At 44.7% G+C, this 21,980-nt stretch overlaps 2 long non-coding RNA genes across 2 annotated transcripts; both read left to right on the forward strand.

The window, feature by feature from the left end:
* The first annotated feature begins 75 nt into the window (after positions 1-75).
* On the forward strand, positions 76-20,325 carry LOC311435796. Its single transcript, XR_014692406.1, has 4 exons — positions 76-253; positions 527-669; positions 18,905-19,092; positions 19,922-20,325. It is a non-coding gene; the product is annotated as an uncharacterized lncRNA (long non-coding RNA).
* LOC311435799 lies at positions 9,672-11,188 on the forward strand. Its single transcript, XR_014692410.1, has 2 exons — positions 9,672-9,842; positions 9,934-11,188. It is a non-coding gene; the product is annotated as an uncharacterized lncRNA (long non-coding RNA).
* Positions 20,326-21,980: the final 1,655 nt, after the last annotated feature.

The following is a 21,980-nucleotide window of genomic DNA, read 5'->3' on the forward strand; positions in this document are numbered from 1 at the left end:
AGCGTTAGGTTGGAGGTTGGACTCGATGACCTTGAGGTCTCTTCCAACCTAGAAAATTCTGTGATTCTGTGATTATGGTCAGGCTCGCCTCATCTTCTTAATTGCTTATGGCCAAGTCAGTAAAGATCTCGTACTAGCTGACTAAACACGTACCTAGTATTCAACGAGGAGGCTATAAAACAAACAGTTGTTTTTTTCTTAAGCCCTTAGGCTAGCACATTTGAACAGACATCTAAAGGTGGCCGGCCCTAGAGTAAGTGTCAAATGTTTTCTAAAAATTTGACGTGAAAAACAGTACTGTGCCAGGGTATCCGAGGGAAGAAATTGATGCTGTACGCATCTCCACAAAATGCCCTGTTCACATTATAAAACCAAATACCGCAGCTGTTTGGCTGGTAAAATATGCTTAATCTGTGATCAATGGATGAATTAACACAACTTTTCATAACTACAGTTTATTTTGGGTACTTCTTAGAAGTAACCAGAAAGAACAAATTCTGATGAGGCATCGCAAATTGCTTTCCAGTTCCAAGAGGGAATGCCAGAAGTACCACTGAGGAACCTGACTCTGAACAGCAGCAACAACAAAACAGCTTTCCACATCCTTTCCTGGGCAAAAGGAGAATTTGAAAGTTCCCGTACAACATCCCTGTGATGCCAAAAAGTAAGGTAACGTCATGAAAATGTTAATTCTGCTGAGTTTCAGCACGAAGAGGTTTTGACTTCCTGGTATGGGCAAGGAATTTGCCCAAGTTCCTCGTTTTGCAGGTGTATTTGCAGAGCTTACACACCAACTGCAGAGGGCGCGACAGTACTTGTGAATTGCTTTTTATTTGCTCTCTGTAGTTCTTATTTGGAGGAAAACCTTGATTTGTTGGTTAGTAATTCATTTCTCTAAAATCTATAAAATTCTCGTTATTTGTGTAATGTCTTGTGAGGCACCTGCTCAAGAAAAGTCAAGTGCTTTATCTTTACAATCTCTGTTAGCAAAGAAAGAGAAAATGAAGAGCGTGTGTAATTTGCTATAGTGTTACTCTCTGCCTTTCCTATTATAGAGATTATGAAATGTACGAGGGGCTCAGGGCAGAGAGTACCTCAGTGCAGAAGGATGTTTTCTCAACATGGTGTCGTGAGCTCTTATCAGTAAAGAAGAAGAGCAACTGAATACATACAGTAATACTGCAGAATTTCACTGTGGCAAACACCATCAGTAGGCTGTGTTAATTAGCTGAAGAGTAACTAAAGTATTTCCTAATGTTTTCTCTTTCCAAGGGAGATGTGCTAATGGCTTGTGTTGATACCTGACCACAGCAGATGCAATGGTCTCTCTTGTACTATGAATTCAAGACATTTTTCCAACAGCACTTTTTAAACTGAAATCTTGGTGTCTGCTGACTTCCAGTCGCAGATCCAGAGGTGACATATAAAATGCCATATGTAGAACTGAACGTTTGTTGCACTGTGGCAGTTTCATTGCTGAATTTTGAACGTGCTTGCACTGGTAGGGGAATCTGAATAGAGCTTCCCATTTCACATGGGAATCCTTCTGTGCTCTGTTAATGGGAAGGCAATCATTGAATTAAAAAGCCCAGTTGCAGGTCCCACAGGTGTGAAGAAGCTTTCACCATCAGACTGGTGAGTAGCAGCTGTAACCACTGAGGTGGTTCCTGTGAAGTGGGCAAGGCAAGTTTATCTGCATTTTGCCCTTGTCTTAGGAGCTGGGTGCCAATGCTTTCTGTGCAGAAAATATTTCTGCAAGCAGCTGTCAGGTGTGCTGTCTGTCAGCTCGCTCAAGAGGAAGGCCTAATTAGTCAATTTTCAGGTTGCAAATCATGTTTTAAGCTGAAGTGCCCCCGAGCATGTGAAGATGAACTTTACCTTCTTCTTTAATGTATGTTTATGAATTAAATACTTACGGTCAATCTGCATGCAACTAAAAGACTTCAAGAAAAAAGGTACGAAAAGACTGTGACCTACAAAACTACTTCTTATGTTTTTTCTCTGTTCAGAAGCTAGCAACGTTAATTTCTCCTCAGTTCCAAAGCAGTTTCACACAAATTTATACTCAATTAAATACACAAGTGGCTTTAACTACGTAAATTTTCTTTTATTCTGTTTTTTTTTTTTTTTTTTTTTTTTTTTTTAAACCCTAAGCTAAATTAGTGCTGGCAGCCAGAGGTGCTTTTCCATGAGGCAATATTATTAGGAAGCTGAGAGACCATCATCCTTCTGGAGGGGTCTGATGGGAAATGTATAAGATGCTTTGCAGAGAATAATAATCATTTGTAGAAATCTGATGCTGGTTTTTGCTCTTGCTGCAGTCGGTGGGAGCTTTATTATGGACTTAGTGAAAGTAAGATGACGTCCTTTGTCATTTCATCAGCACTTGACTCCCATAACCCGGTTTGTGTGGATCAACAGATTTTAGTCCTGATTCGAAGGGGAGAGTTGCCATGGTTAAGGCTGAGCATGACTTTGCATCCAGAGGTGTGAATTGTGTATTTTGCATCCCCTGAGTTCAGAAAATCACCCTGAGTTACAGGAAAATGCTGAATAAATGCATTTAATTCTACGTGGCTGTGATTGTGGTGGTGTAAGGCAGCAAAATTTCAAGGTGGGAGAAAATCTTCTCTCACTTGGTAATCTGAGTGCTAAACCTGTGTTGTGAACAAAGCTCTTGCTCAAGCTATGTTATGATAGCGACCTGATGAGGATTTTTGATGTGAAAAATGCAGGACGTGGAAGTTTTTCAGGTAGCGGGTTGTAACGTCTGTGAGACAGATTTCTGTTACTGGAGGTAATGGCATTTCTCTCTTTTGGGGAGCTGTGAGACTGACTAAAACTTGCAGTTTGCAGTGGGCACTCTGATTAGTGCTTTCTAAGTGCTGTATCTCAACTTTCTCAGAACTTTCATTGTTTTTGGCATGTTGTTTCTTGTCTTTCAGTACCATCACAGAGCCGTGGGTTTTGCTGTTATTTATGAGGAGAAAGCACAGTTTTCTGGCAAAAAGGATGTTGGCCGTTGTGCTTCTTTTAAGTACATCCTGGGTTTAAGCAGTGTCAGCCGAGATGCTTTGTCCTGGTGCTCAGAACTTGTCTGTTTCTTACAAGTCGATTGGATCGCAGCTGCTGCAGGCTTCACAGGCTGTGTGGAGGGATAATGGCGAGGGTGAGATGAAGAAAATGCTGGTCCTTGCTGGTACATTACAGCTGCAATAAGACCAAGTGGGCCTGTTCTGGAGCCATGCAGGGCCAGCTCAGCTTCTCTTCCGTGCTGCTGTAGACTGTCAGGTGGAGAAGTCCAAGCGGCTGGCTGGAGCCGTGCCTTGCCTTCAAGTCTAACTCTTCTTCACCGTGTTCCTGAACTATTTCTTATCAACTGAACCAAGCAAATCTGTTGCCTTGAGCCCCACTGATCCTCGTGGTTGTGTTGTTGAAGAAAACGGGCAAATTTGGTGGTCAGAATGTAAGGTCTTTGCTTGCTCCAGGTGTGACTGTGCAGGAGTGGTGTGGTGTGTGTGGGGGCAAGACCCCGTTCTGCTCTGCCTCTCGCAGCCTTGAGCGACCTTCAGGAGCACAGCAAGGAGACAGAAGCCAGTGAAGTTCTCCTGGGGTGGTGGTGGGATGAAAAGGAGGGGAGGTTGTGTTCAATAGAGAAATTCTTGGGCATTTTGTTTCTGTTGATACTAGATTAAGAGAAAGTTAAGGTTATAGAAACGGAGCAACAATTTATAGTAAATAAAAAGGAGGCTCACTTTTTAGGTTTGTAAAAACAAACAAAAAAACCCCACCTGTATTTCTGAAAGTGATAAAATGAACTCTTGTATTAGGTACTGCATTGAATTTATAATGGTTACATGCGGTAGTTTTGCTCAGCTTCAGCATGAGAATAACTGCAGTCGCTTTGAAAGGATTATACGTTTCCGTCAGCTCCTATTTTGCTGTTCCCCGGCTGTGTGTTGTAGCACTTCTCACTGTAGAATGGATTTGATAATTTTTGTCCCGACTGTGGTAAACCCTCTAGTCTGCAGCAGCAGTGTAAATCAGGGCATGGTGATTCAGCAGTGTTTTACAAAAAATGAAGAAATGGAGAACTGGGCCTGGCGTTTTGCCCTTTCAAATGCCTAGGAAAAGGACTAGGTAAACATATACTGTGCTGTTTGTCAAATACTTATTAAATAGTCTAACGTCAAAATCCTGCAGGAGTGTGGATGGCGTTGTTCTCATTATGGACTCTGGAAATGTCCAGGAGGTTCTGAGGAACTTAATGATGTGCAAGAGGTGGTTCACTAGGGCTACGTACGTGTGTAAAAATGTTCACACAAACTCTTTACAGGAGAAGCTTGCCATGTTAGGGTCAGTAATAAATACGAAATTCTGCTCAAAAATCCATCTTTATATAGTAGTCTTGTCATAAAATCAGCATTACTGAATTGGCAAGCTTTGGATCAAGCACATGAGCATGAAGAAGTATTTGAAAAGCTGAGGCATGTTACTTTTTTTATTCAAAAATACAACTTCTCAGTCCATATTTTTTTAACGATGTCCAAGCAAGTTGCCCTGTATTTTGCCATTTTGACTGCGTGATGTGCAATAATTGACTTGTTTGATGATAGCAGCCAGCTCAGAAATAGCGTTTTTAATTTGTGTGCTGAGTTCATGTTGCAGCTGTGATCTCTATTTGAAATACAACTCAAAGCATAATGAGGAAGCACGTCTATAAAGTTCACTCCGTGATGTTTTCCACTAAGGAGAAATCCGGCTGTATCATTGTTACTTTATGAAATGCCATTAGATCAGTCATTTTCTCTGGAAATAATTTCTAGAAGTTCAACTATTCTTTCACTGCAAATTGGCCACCTCGGTTCAGTTTGTCTTGTTGCAGATAACTGTCCCATTTTCTTCTTCCAGAGATGTAAAATTTCCTGTGAGTTCTACATCTTACTCCCTTTATTAACTTATTCTGGCAATAAGCACGTTCACTGGAAAAATATTTTCTTCTTCTTTGCTATTTTTTTTTTTTCATTTTTATTACTTCGGATATTGCTTCTATTTTCGCTGCATTTTCACTTTTTTTTTTTCCCCCCCGTGAAAAACATGACAAAAACAAGGCAAAAATTTGCAGCAGCAAAGACTATATTTAGGAGAAGGCAACGGGAGTACCTACAAAGTGTCTCTGAGGTTTGTTTCACTGTATTATACATCTGTAACTTTTGCTAATATCACCAGATTTCTGATACGATGGTTTCCATCTTATTTTACATATAAATAAGTTTTCCATAGAAAATACGCCATGAATTTAGATAGTAGATTCTATTAGTCTGTTTTTCCTGCACGATATTTATATAACCTTTGTAAACAGCATCTTGCTCACCTGGATTTGAGATTTGCTTTCCTCTTTTATGCTGGTGGTCAGAACTGGTTCTGTAGCTGTCAGCGATGTTAATATATTCAGAGCATCTGGATTAAACCATATATTGATCTGCGTTTCTCTGTCAAAATATGAAAAGGGAAAAAAGTGTCCTTGTAGGAAACTCTAAGGGCATCCCTTAAGTATGTAAAAATTAAGGACTAAAACATTTTAATTGTAGCTGTCTGGAGTGAGATTGAGAACTCTTTCTAATACTTACAGTTAATACACACAGTAAATATAAAAGGTTTGGGAATTAAAAGGATGTTACAAACAAGGGATTGCTGAACTGTCTGACATGGCAATTCTGTCATGGGATGCTATAAGTGATGCCTCTCTTTAGGCTTTAATCACCCTTCTCAGAACTTAAAGGGGTCATTCTTATCTATTTTTTTTTTCTTTTTTTCAGGGGTCATGGCTATCTTTTTCACATTCACAACTTACAGATCTTCTCCTGAAGTAGAAAGCGACTTTTTCCTTCACTGTCTGAAGGAATAGTTAGGATTTATTTCCTAAAGAACAGCTGCTGGGGGCAGGTACCCTTCAGATTAGCCTAGACAGAGCTTGGGCAGGGGAAGGGCTGAATTCAGCTCCCTCAGATCCTATTCCCTGCTGCTTCAGAAAGGCAGCTGGGTCTGTCTGAGGGGGTGCAGGTTCAGGGCAAAATTCTGCTATCTGTTCTGCTTAAGACTGAAAACACGCATTTCATTATTATTTTTTTAACCTTTTATAAAGGAAAACCACGGCTGTAGAGCAAGGCCAATGAGTGGCTTATAAGAGGTTCCAAGTGAGCTACTACTGAAGTAGTTTCCCAGGATGCGGTAGCTGTGAGAAGAAAACATGGGGAGCAAAAACTCAAGGTACCACAGTAACTCACAGTAGTTTGAGACTTCTCTTTGAAGAATCTGGGTCCAAACATCATCAGTTAATCTGACAGGGTTTTGTTTCTTCAAGTGACCATCGCTTTATTCAGAGGGCCAAATTCCATTGTGAAGTTCAGTACTGAAGCTCTCTGCACCTCGTTGAGACAGCTATGGCTTGAATTCCTGTCTTCCATCAATCAGCATTACACGTTTTTCATTAATGATGTTCTACAGAGGTTCTAAGTTTGTACATTTAAAAAATAATAATCTTTTTGCACAGGTATAGTGGTGAAGCAAGAAGAATTATCCTTCATGTTTTAGAAGAAAAAAGGCCCACATCTCTTACTTTCAAAGTAGGGAATGCATTTACAAATTGAAAATAAATTACAACACACAAAAATTTAGCAGGGTTAACGTGCCTGCCTGTGCTACGTTTCCAATCTCCTTGACAACTCATGGTAATCAGCATTTTAGGTGGAGATTCAATAAATACTGCTCGGTGTTGTTCTGAGGTTTAACTACTGCTTTGAAACAAACGTGAAACTCAAATGAAAATGTTTGCTCAGTTTGTGTTATTGGTATTCAAAAGAATATTATGGCTGTGTGGTTCTGAGCTAATTACCAGGTTTAATTATGTACCATTTGGCTTCAGTTTTGCATCCCTGAGCCTTAAAACACATCTTGTTAACATTCTTCTTTCCGTGGTTATTGCAATAGTGTCTGGTGTGCATCATTGCCATTTATGTGAGTGGTGTACTTGCTAGAATAGGGACGCTTCCTCAGCCTAAGATCTTAAAGATCTTATTCCAGAGTTCCTCAAATCCCTTATCCAGAGTTTGAACTTGATGTAAGTGATGTGCAGACCCTGTATTGACCCCTGTGGAGTGATTAATTCAGCACTTCTTCCCATGTGTTCTTAGTCAACCTTTTGCTCTTCCCATTTATTCAATAATTTATTGACCAGACTGTTAACTGTGAATAATTAAAGGCAGTAATAAACCTCCTGGATAGTTGTGTGATAGCTCGCAGAACATTCAGGTCCAGTTTTAACTCACTCCCTCTCCCCCTTTTTTTGTTGTTTTTGTTTGTTTGAGAGCTCTCTGTGCAGGTGTGTCTTCCATATGTGAGGAGGAAAAAGACAATCTCCATATGAGATTTGTAGTGTTTAGCAGCTCTGCTGTTCACACAAAAGTAATTCCGATACCTGGCCAGTTTTCATGCTAGTTTAGTTGTAAAGAAATTGCCACCAGCATTGTGGCACAAAGAGGAGACCACGTTGTGGCCAAAACAGAACACGCACAACCCCCCCACGCTCCTAAACGTGTCACAATTTGGAAGTATTGTATTTATCTGAACCCCAAAAGTAAAAGTAAAGGCTTAATTTTTTTGGCCAAAGGTGGTGAGGAGGAGCAATAATCATCATAGTGACTTTCTAAATGAAGGCAGCTGTAATTATAAGGCTGTTCTCAGCTGGTTTTAATCAGATCAGTTTTATCGCGATCCATGAAACTCTGCAAGCTTTTGCTACCTGAAAATCTCTCGTGGCGTGTCTGGATCTTTTGATGGTTCCTGATGCTATCTTGCTATCTTCTTCCCTTCCAATTTTCTCTACCTGTTCTAATCTTGAAAGTGAAGGAACAAGAGCATTTTGGGATGAGCAGGTGAGATTAAGAAGTGCCAACAAGCAGTGGGACCGCTTGCTAATCAGCGAGTTGATTAACTATTAGGGAAGGCAAACAAATTTGGCTAGTAATATGCCAGAAGAAAGAAGACATCACAGCTGCAAGTTAGCAGTTGAAGGTAAAATTCATTTCACTTGTGGAGGTGCCACTCTTGAAAGAGGCTGGAGTTGCAGGAGCTTTGTTCCTGAGCTGGATTTCCTGAATCAGAGCCTTTTGCCCAAGCGATCACTGCAAGAGAGGATGCTCAGGCGTTCTTGACAGGTTTCTGAGATCTGGCCCAGAAAGATGTACGGTCTTCTAACAGGCAAAGATGCGGTGAGTTTAACCGGTAGACAGAAAAGACCTATTCTGGCTGTGTTATTTCAGGTTTAGGCTCCCTCAGTTTCAGCTGGCTAGATTCCTTCCGGCTCTGGGATTTAAAGAAAGGGCAATTGGCATAGGAGACCAAATTTGTAGAAACAATTTATCTACTTAGGTGCAGAGTACTTCCAGGATTGCGAGTTTCTTCTAGGAATAGATCTGTTTCTGTAAACAGGCAGTAAAGGGAGGTAATTGGGTTCAGGAGCAGCCATTGCTCAATGCCAGGAGAACATAATTCATCTGTTGTAATAAATAACACAGGGTCCATCACGCCTGGCTTGTATTATTCAGGTACTGGAATCTATTAAACCAGTAGGTATGTGAGAGTGAAGCATGAGAGGGACACATGAGTGTTCTTAGTTATTTTATGCGTTTCACCTGAGCTGTATAAACTTTGCTGATCAAACAATGTCTCAAACTCTTTTAAGTGCTCCAACTGCTTATCTCCATTATTTTATTAAATCCTAATGTAAACATCAGTTAACAACCTCCCTCCTGCCTCTTTTAATGATGATTAATGAGCAGTTGATCTGAATGAACAGCAGGAGATGCCGTGTCCTTCCTGTATTTCTAACAGATCTGTTCCCATCATTCAGTGGCTGTATTTGGCGATGCAGGGAACCTGCGATCTGAGTCACCAGTCTGGGAGATGACTCAGGGCACGCGTCTTAATGAAGCGCTGCTCCTTCAGGCCTCTGACACTTCTGCTGATGTTCAATAACTGTTCATTAGTTTCTGTTTATCTGACCCTTGAGCTGATGAAGATTTTTAATTTTCATCTCCAAGAAGGGCCTTTTAAATTCCTTCCTGAAAGATTCTTCTGCTAACGTCTTTGGGGGAGAGAATGAAAAATACTTCAACCAATGCAGAGTAAATAAATCATACAAACCTGAAACACCACCGATCAGCTTGTCTGAAGTGCTCAATTTTCAGTTATTACACTCAACAATAAATACAAGAGGAATTAGTTGAGTGAGAAACGGTTTTGCTTGTCACGAATTTTAGCGTTGACGTGCTGTTTGAATTAAGTCTGGATGTGGAGTGAATTAGCATGTTTGCCCGTGCTGCCCATCCATGACTTTGTTGCACTGCCTTTGGGTTTATCTGACGTTGGGCACTGTCCATTTGCTTTACGGGGAAGCGTTGTGTCGAGGGCAGCAAATCTCTGGCTTTATTGCTATGCAAGATTTGAGGCTCCTGAAAGTAGTGGAGCTCTGCAGATTAACTCCAGGCCTAGATCTAAAAGTGTGCGGTGATTCATCTGCGTTTGAATGAGTTCTGTAATTTGAAAACAAATGGAAAGCTAAATGCATGTTGTAAGCTCTGTGCTTTGTTGTAAGTAACGCGCATCACTAGGAGCACTTGCTCGCCAGCCGATGGGATGTGTCGCCAATGTTGCTGCTATAAAAGCCTCATCAGCGGGCAGTTGTTCAATCAGCCTCCTGGGAAGAGCAGAGAAGATTCCCTCAAGTGACGGGAGCTGCATATTTATGGCATATAATCTGTGTGCCATCTGCTGGGAGACAGGTGAGAAACAAAGTGGGGAGAGAAAAACTCTGTTACGGGGAGGGGGCCTGTAAAGAACTGACTATTTTATACACATGTATTTCCCAACCAGGGGAATTGCAGCAGAAGGCAGTTACATTTCTGCAGAGTTGTGCTTCTGAACTTCAGACAGAGAGCAACTGGGAGCTCTGTAGCTCTCTGGGAGCTACAAGAAATATTTATTTCTGAAATGGCTCAGCGTGCAGAAGCAAGGAACTCTCCCTTCTGTCATTAGGTAATTGCGGCTTGTGCTGGCTTTGGTTTTGGTCGCCAATATGCGAGCAAATGGCATCAGCAGCCTGTGTCTGTCTTACAGAGGGCAGGAGCTCCTCCTGCCCAGAGCTGCTGTTGTGACTGGCATCTGCCCTAGCATATGGGGATTTCTTGCATCGTGCTGATTAACTGCGGCAGGAACAGTTTTAGTGTCGTTTAGCAAGAGCATAAATATTCTAATAAGCTATGGAGAAGAGATTTTATATTGAAATGCATCTCTTCTGTCATTTGTCTGAGTGTTTCAAGTGGACCAACTTCAATTTGGTGAGTGGAACATCGTCACAATGGCAGCAAGAATTGACTTCTGGGTTAGCTGGGTCAGCGTGTGTCAAGTACCTTTGAGTCTAATTGTTGAGAGGCACTGTAGTCTAATGTGAGGAATAGATTGTTACCCCCTCTGTGTTAGGCAAAGATTTCCATTCGTTGATACGCTGAACTCCTGAAATTAAAGATACACATATGTATATGTATTTTTTTTTTCCTGGAAGCCGGTGGGAATGATTTAATTTCTGCAGACAAGCTCGTGTAGACACCAGGCAAGAGCTGCCCTGGTTTCCTGCAGCAGCCCACGGTTGCCCTTGCAGAAGAGCTGTTGCCTGAAGCAGGCCAGTTCCCTTGGTGTCCTGAGACACAGCTTTCTGCTACAAGCCCTGAATCCCCGTTCCTGTCGGGTATGTGAATTGCTGATAGCGGTTGTTAGGATTTTGGGCTGTGATCTTTAGGCAAAACAAGCCCAAACTTGATGTGAGTCATTTGGCACGAGAAACGGGTAGATTCCCGGTCACGAAGCGTTCAAGGCATATGGGACGGCAGTGATATGGAGGAGCTTTCACTGCTGACTGCTTTTGAAAGGAGCTCACGCGAAGAGCACGCCTGGGAGGCCCTGCCAAAGCATCTGTGTAGCAGCTCCAAGGCTTCTGGGTGCTCGGAGCCAATGGTAAATGAATTGTGTACGGACTCATTCCTGAAAGCAGACAGTGAGCCATACACGTGCTGTGAGTGGCGATTTATCAAACCGAGCTGATTGTTAAATAAATGCTCCTGTGCAATTTGTAATGGATGTGTTTTTGGTTCGTATTGATATGATTGGATCTGACATAGTTGTGATGAGTAACTCAGCTTCATTAGGAGGCAGCTTAATGCATTGCTGTGTTTTCCCCTAATTCCAAATGGCAGTGCTTTCAGAATGGCCCCAGTAAGAAAAGGGTTGAAATAATTTGGTGCCTGTGTTATTCCCCAGGTTTGCTCAAGGTAGCAGCCCTCGCTTCGGGAAGACCTGCTTCTTTCTTTCAAAACCAACCCATTTCCAAACACGCTCGTGCTTTCCTCCTGAAGGAAAAAGCAGGGGTTTTAAAGTCTTGTCTCATCATATGCCTGTCTCAGTCTTGGAAGCCACGTTTAAATCTCCATTCTGAGAAGCAGGATGGCACTACTGCCTTTGGGATGGCAGCGTGCTCCTTCTGAATGGCAAAAGCGTGGAAAATTCTGAATGTGATTCTGCTGGGTTGACACATGTATTTCCCAGCCTTGAAAAGTCAGTGCTGCCAGCTGAACCTTGTTATGCTCCAGAAATCAACACCGTTGGACTAATGTGTAGCTCCAAAATAAGGTGTTCGGTCTGCTCTATGAGTAGCAGTTGGCCTTTCTATGCAGCGGGTAATTTTGAGGTGTTCGTTCATCTCCTTGAGCGGCGAGGTGACTGTTCTTCAGTCGGTAGGAAGGTCTCAGGTTATAGGAAAGGCAGCTCCATTTTGGCAGAGGAACGAGCTACTAATAGGTCCCTCTAACAGAGGAAACATTTCGTGTTTCATTGCTAGAAATAAGCCAATGCTGCAAAATCTGAATCAACTCCAAACTTCAGGAAACCTCAAATTTAGGATTTCCTTTCAGGTCTGTTAAAAGATCCACACTAGCTGCAAAATGGAAATCCTAAATCATGGTCCAAACTCCCTCAAAGTTAGGGATTATTCTAAGGGATCTAAAATTGCACTACTGGAATACTTCTTGGTATTGAAGTTGAGTTTAACGCACTTAAGTTCTATGCTTATAGCGACTTGGCTTTGCTGTTTAGAAAAATCAAATTTCCGTTTTTTTGTTTTTTTTTTTTTTTTTTTTTCCCTAACCTTTCTTTGCAGGTGTTTTCTTTCGGTAGCTCTGCTTCTGGTACTAATCCTTCCTTACAGGCTTGGCAGCCAAGTCTTGCTATAGTCATTGCACTGCATTTCTTCTTCTCAGCATCAGCTAGATTTAATCACTCCCCCGAGCAGAGATGGGAATTGAACTTGCCTCCAGCATGCATGAACTTGGTAAATACTGGTGTGATAGGAGGGAGAAAATGGAAAAGGCTGCAAATCCCACTGCAGTTAATTCCTTAATCCAATATTAAGGATCCTAGGTCTGTCTGTACAAATACTGACTAGTGTCCAAGAACATAAAAGCAGTAGTTCAGCCCTAAAAGAGATAGGAGCGCTTTTCTCTCTGGGAAGAGTATTTAGAAAGAAAATAGGTTTCTTCCATAGAAATTAGAGGTGTTATGATATGAATATTTATTTCATGATGCCATCCTAGTCTGTCTTTCTTTTGGCCACTACTGTCCTCTGGTTAGATAACATCTGCCCTAGAACACAATTGGTTTGAGTTTAGAGTTTGAATGATCCGATCATTTCCTACTCTTACCCACGTTGGTTATAATCTCTCCGCATTTATTTAGAGCCCTAATTATGCACCGGAGCTGAGGTCAGGAGAGGAGAAGGGGCAAAGAGATGCATTTTGTTGGTGTCGAAAGATCAGTTTGTAGGCAGATATTTCACGTTTGTTTCCTAAAGCAAACACGTCAGCTACTCTTACGTGGAAGATGTCATGAGAAAACTAGAAAGCTTGTTAGGTAAAATGAGAAATAAGAACAGAGCCTCTGAGTGCATTTGGTAAGTCAGACAAGTAATTCTGAAACATTCATCCTTCATTTATATCAAAATGCTTTTCACAGAGCTTTACAAAACCGGGTATGGTGCCACTGCTAAAACGTTTCTCTCGCTGGATGGAGATGGAGGCACAAGATCTGCACCAGCACGTATGCAAACTTTGGGGGTGTGGGGGGAAACCCCACCTGATTTCAGGACTCACCGTCCACGTACCTGGTAATGAGTTGGCAGTGGTTCTGTGAGCCTTGTGGTGATCCTAAAATGCTGAAGTCCAATTCTGCCCTCATCTCGGGTCCTGCACCTGGGGCGCAATAACCCCAAGCAGAGCTACAGGCTGGGAGAGGAATGGTTGGAAAGCTGCCAGGCAGAGAAGGACCTGGGAGTGATGGTGGACAGTCGGCTGAATATGAGCCAGCAGTGTGCTCAGGTGGCCAAGAAGGCCAACGGCATCCTGGCTTGTATTAGGAACAGCGTGACCAGCAGGGCTAGGGAGGTGATCGTCCCCCTGTACTCAGCTCTGGTGAGGCCGCACCTCGAGTACTGTGTTCAGTTTTGGGCCCCTCGCTACAAGAAGGACATGGAGGTGCTTGAGCGAATCCAGAGAAGGGTGACGAAGCTGGTGAGGGGCCTGGAGAACAAGTCCTACAAGGAGCGGCTGAGGGAGCTGGGCTTGTTCAGCCTGGAGAAGAGGAGGCTCAGGGGTGACCTTATCGCTCTCTACAGGTACCTCAAGGGAGGCTGTAGCGAGGTGGGGGTTGGCCTGTTCTCCCACGTGCCTGGTGACAGGACGAGGGGGAATGGGTTTAAGTTGAGCCAGGGGAGTTTTAGGCTAGATGTTAGGAAGAACTTCTTCACTGAAAGGGTTGTGAGGCACTGGAACAGGCTGCCCAGGGAAGTGGTGGAGTCACCATCCTTGGAAGTCTTCAAAAGACGTTTAGATGTAGAGCTTAGGGATATGGTTTAGTGGAGGGCTGTTAGCGTTAGGTTGGAGGTTGGACTCGATGACCTTGAGGTCTCTTCCAACCTAGAAAATTCTGTGATTCTGTGATCTGTCCAGTCATTAATCTGGGATAATTCTGCTGAAAACAGCCTAGTCACTAGGGTGATGTGAGTATGGAAGGGGTGCAGGAGAGAAGGGAAGTGGCTGTGTGTTAGACTCCTTCCTTGTGCATCAGCATGCTTACAATGGAGGGCAGTCATTTACCCCTCGAGTGGTGTAGGAACGTGGGCTGTTTCTGTCCAATTTATGCACGTTTTTCTGTGGTGGGGGATACTTTCCACATCCATTGTGTCGTTTCCTTCTTTGTTCATGGAAATGGTTGTCGTAAGGGATTTTTTCACGGCTCCAAGTCACCCTAAACTACCTGAGCGGGTGTTTAGTGGTGGCAGATCTCGGTTGCTTTGTAGTGAGACAAATCATGAGGTTCTCCCATCCTCCTGGCTGCTTTCTCCAAACGAGAGAGAGAGTTTTCATGGGGCGTTGCAGTGCGTAACTTCACATAGCACAGAAGAGCACTGGATATTCCTTGCTAGGTAGTAGCTTAAAAATGTGAAGGCAAAGGAATGGTAGTGCCTGGAAAGAGACCAAAGGTTCCCAGGAGTGGCAGGTGGATAACTCTTCAAGGCTTTTAATGACGGCTCTGCAGCTGCAAGACCTAGGTGTGTTTCTGGTTTTGGCTGGGGAACGATGTTTGGGAAAGCCGGAGTCCTGAGTTGCGAGGTGCCAGATGTTCTAGCCTTAACTAACACAACGCTCTGGTCCTGCACCAATTTACCTTGAGACTTGCAGGGGAGGGGACGTGGACTGGGAGATGCCGGGCTCTGCTCCGAGGGAACCAGCCACTGGGGGCATGGGGGTGGCCCGGGGGGCTCAGACCTGATGTGAGGAACAATTTATTTGCTGGGAGAGTGGTCAAACAGTGCAACAGGCTGCCCAGCGAGGTGGCTGATGCCCCAAGCCTGTCGGTGCTCCAGAGGCATTTGGGCGATGCCCTCGTTAATATGTTCTGGCTTTTGGTTAGCCCTGAAGCGGACCCGATGATCACTGAAGGTCCCTTCCACTGAACTGTCCTATTTTAAAAGCTGCATGTGTGCAGGTTTTACGTTGCAGCTGGCTGCCTCTAAGCAGAGCTGCCCAGAGAGCAGGTAGGAATGTCAGTGAGAGATCAGGCAGACAGCCCCTCGCTGCCTGAAATTTAACATAACACCACCACCACTGGAGCAGCGGGCTGCAATGGAGGCATCGTGTCCCCCGATGAATCCCCTTCTGGAGCGTGTCACCAGAGTGCTCATTAAACAACACTGGGCCAACAGGGTCACTGGCCAGCGACTTCTCATTTTGTTTGCACGGGTTTAATGCTCTCCTTCCTTCCCTTTTGCAAATAAATCAGTCAGCCTCTTTGCAGAAAGTGGGTATCCATCAAAAAAGGATAGGAGAAGTAAACTTTTTAGCAATGTTTTGTTGCTAGTCTACCTATCTAGATAGGTTCCTCTATTCCCTATGTTACTGAGAACTTGCTCCGCTTTTAATAATTATTTTAGTGTTGGTTTTTTAACGTTCACATGGAAATGCCCTAGGGAAAAAATGTACTTATTATCCTTTCACCGTTTTGTGCTGAGCAGGAAAGGCAGGTCACCTCACTGCTGTGGAGTTGCATACAATGTGTGTTTGCAGTGCACTTAGCAGAGACCAGCCACTTAATTGGAGAACTGAAGGCAGACAGAAATGAGCCATACAGCATCCTGGGGAGGGGGAGGAGGAGAAGTTATCCTCGTTTGCCTGATCACTAGCAAATTGGGATCTGTTTTTGACCTGGTCTTAGGCAAAAGTGTAAAATTCTGGATGAGTAATGTGCTTGTCATCCGGTTTTTAATTACTTAGTAGCTTAAAAACACTCTGAGAAGGAATGTCTTGTTTTCTAGGATGAGTCTCCTGGAGAGACCTAAGGGTCTTTGTTAGCTCCCAGGCACAGAATAAAATGGGATGTTACTGAGATGTGAGGATGATCCAAAATGAGTTTTTCTCAGGAGCAGGAAATAAAGTGCTTTTATCTTCTGTCAGCTTTCAGGTTGCCTGTATTTGCCGCGTCACCTCGTGAAGTTCTTGTGTCTAATCAAATCTGCAATTTTTCCCATGCAATTTATCAAAAGAACACGTGCAAACCTGACAGGTCTTCTCTGTCTGTGGACGGTAAAACCTTTTTAATTTGTTAGTGTTTTGCACTGTTCCCACTTAAACCGACAGCTGAGTAAAACCGTGCATGCCTTCGCTTGGTACTTCCACAGAGCTGTGGGGTTTTGGACTCCAGACAAGGCGTAAGGTGTTCCCAAGTGGTGTTGGCAGTGTCAGGTCACTTAGAAACACGTCAGCATTGCAAGAGACAGGTAATGCTGGTGATCACATACCTGACTGCTCTCTCATCTCTGTCGATGATGAATTCATGTGCAGTGAGGGTGTTAAGCACAGGTCTCTCAATCAGAACTCCAAGTGGAGCTTGTAACTATGAGGAGTCCTTAAAATAACAAGAGGTGAGCTGAAAAGCTTACTATAGAAGAGCCTGTGAGGAGTGGTCTCGAGAACTTTGGGCTCAGCCTGTAAGAACAGAGCTATGGACAGCTCCTGCCATAATCTCCTTCGTATGGCAGCATTTTGCCATCACCCTAGGTCTGGTTCTTAAAAATGTAGTTGTGTGCTACCGACAGCAAAGTAGGGGATGCCAGCAGCTGTGTTGGACGGGCTCAGCTGCTTGCAGTTGTCCTCACTGGCTGACCCGAACTTACTCCCTTTTCTCTGTTCCTCCAGAAGGCTGCTCCTGATGCCCGGGTCCCAGGCAGAGCGTTGTTTTCTTGCGGTTTATTGTCTTTAGAAAGAGATCTCTGCAGAGTTTGTGCTAGGATATCGTAACAGTGTCGTAAGCTTTTATCCAGATTTGTGAAGAGTTGGTAATCTGTTAATGCACGTTACTTTCTGTAGAGTTCCCTGGGATACGGAGAGGTAGGAGAACAGAGCACTCTTCCTGCGGCTGAAATGGCCCCGTAAAACTGTAGGTTATTAGGAGCAGGCAGGTACCTAGCACTTTTTTTTGTTTGTTTTGAGAAATCAATATACTGATTTGTCTTTCTCTGCTCCCCTCAACACATTAAAAGTACGCCAGATAAGTCCTGTCAGCTTCAGATTGAATTATGCTTTGGAGCATGAACATAAAGTTAATGCAGCAAAATTTGACTGAAGATTCTCAGACCTAGTTTTGCTTTGTGTTAAACATGGAAATTGCTTTACCTATCATCAGAGTTTGAACTAAAACCAAAACTTGTTCCTCAGCAAGATGTCTCCTAAGCCAGAGCCAGCTGCTCAGCTCTTGGAATGCCGCAGCAGAGCACACCTACTCCGTGCAGGTTTTTTCATATTTCATTTCCATGTTTGAGTGACTACCTAATACATCTTGGCTTTGAAAATAGGCAAAGAAACCGAAATGTTTGAAAACCAGCAGTTAGGCGCTTCCCTTACATTCCCAGGTTTGATCAACACGCAATCAGATGATGCCAGATACTCAGTTGGAACTTGGCATCGATAGTTCCTCTGTGTAGGCAGACTACGGTGTGTAAATGATTAGTAGTGATTGTGGTGTACCAGCTGGTTGCCATATAGCTAGATACTTTGTGTATTCGTCTGTATCTGTCCATAGGCAAATCAACGCAGAAGCTTTACGTAGATCTTTGTCAGTGATTAATTGGCACTGTCAACACTGAAATATTTCATTTCCCTCCCCCCCCCCCCCCAATAATCTTTCTCGCTAGCTTAGTTAGAACTGCCAGAATTATGTTTCTGTATGCACGCAGGCAAAGTTGGAGTTAACCGTGTGATTTGGTTTTACTGGGGGTAAGGTATTTTATGGTTCGTTACAAGGTGCTAATTCTCAGTGCAGCAAGGTCCTAACATGTAACCAGTGCCACAGCTCTTGTCTCTCAGCCTGGAAGAGGGAGAGGTAGCTTCAGAATTTAACATTTCTGGACAGCCTTGAAGTTACTGAGATTTTTGGATGGAGTGGTTACTGGGAGTAGAAATCCAAGCTGAACAGAACAAGGAGCTGTCTGAAACATTCAGGACAGATTTCTGTTCTCAACTAAAAAGCTCAGAAGTTTGATAAAGTTTTGAAATAAATGAATGAGGTTCCATGAGCCCTACTCGGTAACACTTTATTTCGTGGCATACGTATATAAGTTCACCTTGCTAGTCCTGTACAACCTTTCTGCTTTGTTTTCCTTCCTGCCACTCCTTATTTGTAGACACACAATTCATAAAGCTTTCAAGAATATTCTTGGGAAAAGTAGTGTGACTATTTTCCAGGTGGTAAACTTTGCTGTGTTATCACGATACTACACTTTTGATGCTTTTGTCTAGAATTATTTTACACAAAATATTGTTTTTCTTCCTCCTTGGTGTATTTTGGCATGGTTTTTCTACCTCAAGATGAAGACATTGCTGCTACTTAAATAACATTACTGTTTTTTTTATGCTTGAGCTTGCAAAGTGTGCGAGAATGGTCTCTCCGTGACTTTCCAGCCCTCTGTCAACAGATCTTTAGCCAGCTGCCATTTCCCACACCGTACATTTCTTTCAAATCTGCAGAGCCCAGTTCCCAACCTCACTCCCTGTGCTAGGCCGAGTGCCCTGAAGTTCCCTGCGCTGTACACGCAGTGTTTTCCTCAGCTTAATTGTGGCTGGCGTGCTGCTAATCGCTGTGTGGGCTGTTAGCCGCGGGCACTTGCACTGAGATATTTAAGAAAATAAGCCTGTCAGCCTTAGCAAGGTTTGGAGAAACACAGAAGTGTGCTGAACTGCCTTCCCAGAAATGCGTGGACTGGATTCACTCGCTTGTGGATTGTGGCCCAGGAGAAGCCAGGAGAAGAGGCAAAGCTCCCTGGAAATCAGGAGCATCTCAGACCTGGAGTGAAGCCCGGGCGCTGGGGTCCTCGCTACTGCCCAAAGCAAGTGCTACAGTGACTGCACTGCACGATGATGGGTTCTTTATATTACAGTCAGTAAACAGGGAGCTGTGAAACATGTCAAAGGGAAGAGCTGGTGTGTCTGAGGCTTGAGGCTACTCTGAGAAAGGATCCTACTCAGGGTGCAGGAGCGGAGGCAGAGGGCAGTCCCGGTGCCCAAGGGGCAGCCTGTCTCTCTGGCAAGCAAAATGGCCCAGGAAGGGGCCCCCAGCCCCCTTCACCATCCTCCTCCTCCCACCCCAGGGCCTCTTTCAGGCCTTTTTCCGAAGCCCCCTCCCAACACGGCCATGTCGGGCCTGGGGCGTGGCGCCATCACTGCGGCCATCACTGCGGCCTCCTGATGTCCCTGTGGCATCTGCCCCCCGGCGTTGTCCTGGCGCCTATAAAAGCCCCTGCGCCTGGCCCCCCCTCGCTGATCCCCCAGGATCTCTAGCGAATGCCAGCCATGGTTGGTCTGAAGAGAACCTGGGGCGACAGCTGCCCACCCCTGTGTGGGACCAAGTGGTTCGTGGAGCCTGCGAGGAAGCGGAGGCGGAGGAGCGCCAGTGGAGACGGGGCGGCCGCGGCGGATGGTGTGGAGCCCATGGAGGTGGATCCACCTGCGGAGGACGAGGAGCCGATGGAGGTGGATCCACCTCCAGCCCATCTGGTGTGGCACAACACCATCGTGCCAGGGCTGCCACCAGCGAGACAGCACCAGCATCATCGGAGAACCACCCGGACCGCTCCGTACTCCCGGCCCTGCCTCCGCCGCCACGCGTAGGGGGGAGAGGCCATCCCGTTACCATCATGCAGGGTTGCCTGCACCATGGCCTCTCCCCCCTTTCCTCCTCCTCTTCCCCTTCCCCCCCTTTCCTGCAGAAGTGTCATCTCTTCTGCACGGAGCCCCAAGCACTGGGCAAGAGCGCACTCGGCTTCCTCTGGGCTGCTGCACCGGGCAACAGGAGAAGCCCTCCGAAGGCCACGCTGGGCGTGGGGTGTCTCGGAGAAGGCTGCCAAGAGGTGCTTGAAGACGAAGCCTGGCCCTGCATGGCGGTGCAGAGAACAGCAGCAGAGCCCTGGAAACGGGCACGCAGACAGCTGTTCCTCTGCAGAAGCAGAAGTCTTCAGGCCTGCCAGGAAGAAGCGCGGGAGTGCAGCATGAAGTCCCTTCAGGGTGCTGGGTTACCAGCTCTTCCCAGGACGGGGCAACAGACTGATAGAATAATCATAATAAATTAATAAATGCATTGCAACAACAGCAATAAACAACACCCAGTAAACAACCACTTTCCTCTCTGATTTGGTGTAATTTCTGTGGCCACACCTGGACTCCAGGATCCCCTTCTGGTCTCCCCCAGACAGGAAAGATCCTGATGGGTGTGGAGTGGGCACAGCCCAGGCTGAGGGAACTCCTTGGGTCAGCACGAAGGAGAGAAGGCTCAGGGGTGGACCTGACAGCTGCCTGCAGGGAAGAAGTAGAGAAGATGAAGCCTGCGTCCTCTGAGGGGCTCTGTGGCAGAAAGGTGAGCAGCACCAGGCCCACGCTTGCAGGTGGAGACAGCCCAGGCAGGAAAAGAGGGAAAGCTTGTGCCCACAAGGGTGTTCAGACAGAAGCGGTGTCCAGAAAGACTGCAAAGTCTCTGTCCTGAGGGATAGCTGACCTTGTGTGTTTAAGGTTGGGTGTTAAAACCCTGGAATCGCCAGATGTTGGAAGGGACTTAAAGACCATCCTGTTCCAAGCCCCCTGCCATGGGCAGGCACAGCTTCCACCAGACCGTGGTGCCCAAAGACCCGTCGAATCCGGCCTTCAACCGCTTCCAGGGATGGGGCATCCACAGCTTCTCTGGGCAATTTGTTCCACTGCCTCACCACCCTCAGAGCAAAGGATTTCTTTCTAATACCTAACCTAGTAGTTCTGTTTTGTGTTTACTGGGTGGAAAAATAAGGGATTTTTGAATGAGCTAGGTTAAAATTATACAGAAATGTGATTTGCACAACTGATGGTCTTGACTTGGAAGAGAGGTGGAATAGCATTTTGGAAAGGTGGAGAAGGTGAGTAGTAGGGGGTTTGTGATGAAAAGTTGGTAGCAGAACTGATGAATTAACTTAAATTCAAAGGCTCCTGCTTGATGGTAGAAACCAACCTGTAGATCCGAATTTAATATTTTTTCACCATACTTGGAGGTAACCATAACTTGGAGGCACTGGGTAATTGCCTGCTTTGGAATTTCACAATTTGTCTCTGAAGCATCATCAGGTACAGAGCTAGTCCACTAATCCAGTTCCCCACGACAAGTACTAAAGCAGGTATGCATTTAAAAATGATGAAAACTGACTGACCATAGTTTATGTGATGTGAACATACGTTAGCGTTAAAATGGTCTTCCTGAAAGGTCTTCCTACTCTGCAAATTAGTAATTACACCATTTTGCTAATAAATAGAGCAATAAATAGTCTCATTGATGAAGCTTGTTGTTGAAGTCATTGAAGTCCTACAGCTGTAGAGACTCTTTACGTTGACGCAATGTCATTGCTAAGGATGACATTTTGTAATGGAAATCACTATGGAAGAGAAGAATTCTTCTGTTTAGGTTGTTCATTTAATCAAGGGAGATAACCCAGCAAACACTTCCATACTTCCTGGCAAGAAGTTGTTAATTACTGTGCTGTAGTCATCTTGACAGAGATGTCGTTCTCATGTGGGTGGACAGCTCAGAGAATACACGCAGAAAGTGCTGTACGAAAGGGTTGCCTCTGGAAAGTCTCTTTCTTCACAAAGAGACTCAACAGGTATTGACATCAGAGCATCAGTTGTGGAGCATACTGGTTGCAGTGGTGGAGAGACTTGTCTGGTGTCAAGGAAGTGTCAGCAGGCAAATCCATGAAGTATCGTGGCATGAACAGCAGACCTTGTCTTTGGATGAATAGTTGTGGGTGC

This window comes from Aythya ferina (genome assembly GCF_964211825.1).
Source record: "Aythya ferina genome assembly, chromosome: 4".
NCBI classification, from domain to species: Eukaryota; Metazoa; Chordata; class Aves; order Anseriformes; family Anatidae; genus Aythya; species Aythya ferina.